The sequence below is a fragment of the Elaeis guineensis genome, chromosome 5 (assembly GCF_000442705.2).
Source record: "Elaeis guineensis isolate ETL-2024a chromosome 5, EG11, whole genome shotgun sequence".
Taxonomy (NCBI): domain Eukaryota; kingdom Viridiplantae; phylum Streptophyta; class Magnoliopsida; order Arecales; family Arecaceae; genus Elaeis; species Elaeis guineensis.
Window position 1 is genome coordinate 16,125,254 of NC_025997.2, and position 2,523 is coordinate 16,127,776.

A 2,523-nucleotide genomic window follows, 5' to 3' on the forward strand; every position below is an offset into this window, starting at 1 on the left:
TGGAAGTAATGCAAAAGAGAAAAATATTATTTGAAATGATATTTTCTACTGAGAAAATACTATTTCAAATGATGTTTATTTAGTACAATCAGCAAGCATCCCAACCTATGTGGAATCATGGAAAAATAAATTTAGTACAAAATGCTATTTAGAATGTATTTTTAAAAATATCATTCTGAATAGTGCTTATGAAAATACCATTCAAAATGATGCTTATACCGTTATATATATATAAAAAGAAAAAAATAGTGCTCTTCTTTCAGCGCCGCCTCCTTCCCGACGACACCGATCCCTTCTGGTAAGCCAACGCACCCTCCTCCTCTTCCCTCTTGGCCCTCTCTTCCTTCTCTCTCCCCCGTCCCCCCCCACGCCCCTCTTTTCCTTCTCTCTCCCTCTGTCCGACCGACCACCCATCCGATGCCCCTCCCCCTCCCATCTGATGCCCCCTCCCTCCCGCCCCTCTTCTTTCTATCTCCCCATCCCCCTCTTCCTCTCTTTCTCCCCCGACCCCCCCTCGCTGGCCCTCTCTTCCTTCTCTCTTCCTCTGTCGGGCTGGCCACCCGTTCGATGCCCCCTCCTCCTACCATCCGACCCCCCACCCCACGCCCCTCTTCCTTCTCTCTCCCTCCCTCCCTAGCAAGCCCTCTCTTCCTTCTCTCGCTCTCCACCTGCTCGACGCCCCCCTCCTCCCCGCCCGATTCCCCCTCCCCTCCAATCCAACGCCACCCCCCCCGACCCTATCTTCCCATCCGACATCCCCTCCCCCTCTGCCCAAACCCACCCCCCACCCCACGGCGTCTTCCCATCCGACGCCCCCTCCTCCTCTACCCAGAAACCCCCCCGTGCCCCTCTTCCTTCTCTCTTTCTCCTCCCGGGTTCTTTCTGTCATCTCTTTCTTTCAGCTAATATACTCATTAATTTAATGTATCTGTTAATATATTAATATTATTTGTTATGTTATTGAAAATGAGCTCGGATCTAATTTTTTCTAAAATCATCAGGCTTAAGCCCGATCCAAAGTCTGAAAAAAATTTTCGAACCGGACTCGATTAGGATAGTGCCCGACCCAGCCCGATCCATTTGCAATGCTACTCAATACTATGATAGATGGTTAATTTAAAAATTTAAATATATTATATTACATAAAATCATAGACTCATCTCTTAATTAATATATATATTCTACGATATCCGTATATTTATATATTTTTGTACAGATGGAAGAATTATATACGTTAGTCAATTGACTGTCCAGTTTGGACAGTTTGAGAATTGTAATTAATTTTATAGATAATTACAGTAATCAAACGATACATAGAGGATTCGAAAAAAATTTTGGATAGTATTTTTTTTTAGTTCTCCTCACACATCTTCAGTCATATGGAGAGAACTAAGGAGAATATTGTCGAAATTTCTTTCGATTCCTATTACGTATTGTTTGATTACTATAATTATCTATATAATTAATATAATTTTTGAATAGGATAGACCTATTTTTACCTATTAATTGATGATAGGATATATTTATTATATAAATTATTTTATTAAAATAATTATTAATACTAAATATTTTGATTTTGATATTTTGATAAAATTTTTTAAGAAAGTGATCAGTGCTCAGGTTCATCTACTATTGTATTATGATGGCATAATAAAAAATGATGAAGATGGCATTAGTATAGTCAGTCTGCAACTCGAATGGCTAGACTGTCTTCATCATTATCACGTCAAGAATTATTAGACCATCTATACAGTGATATTCTTATAGATCAAAAAAATATGAAATCAAATTGAGATGAAGATCTCCTAATTTTTTGGGATAGTTAATACAGAGCAAGTATATCTTAGTTTCAATTGATGATGATGAAGATGTCCAAAAAATATTGATATTTTTTTTAAAATTTTTAGAATACTGATATATTGAATTATATATTAAAAATAAAGATATACCTTCTACTGAAAATACTACTCAAATGATGGTACTGAGGTTTGGATACTTTAGTAGGCTTTTAACCCAAGCAGATAATGCTCCTGGATCTTCTACGCCTTTCGTATGTTCTATAGTGCAAATCGTTAGTGTTGAGATCATATTTACAGAATAATATTCTAATACTGTTGGCCCTAGTTGTCCAATTATTCAAAATTTTATAGTGACTTATCCAATGATGATTTCTTCTATGGGACTTTTCTACGGTGGAAGTAGTAGTAAGTATAGGATACGACACTCAATGGGAGATGATGATTGGGTTAGCACAGAAATAAATTTTGATAACTGAGGTTTTGAGTCAAATGAGAATGAGACTGAGAAAGAATGGCTTGATGAGGACAGTAACAATGATGAAGATTGAAGATGCTAACGAAGATGATTAGCCCAATATTGTAAGAGAATTTGAACCTCGTTTGTATGAAGATGATAATGTAGGAGAACCTGAGCTTTATTGCATGAACCTTCATATTTTTTTTAGCAACTTAAATTTAGATCATGGTGGTGGTGTCAGTGTTGGTCGAAGATTAAACTCTGACT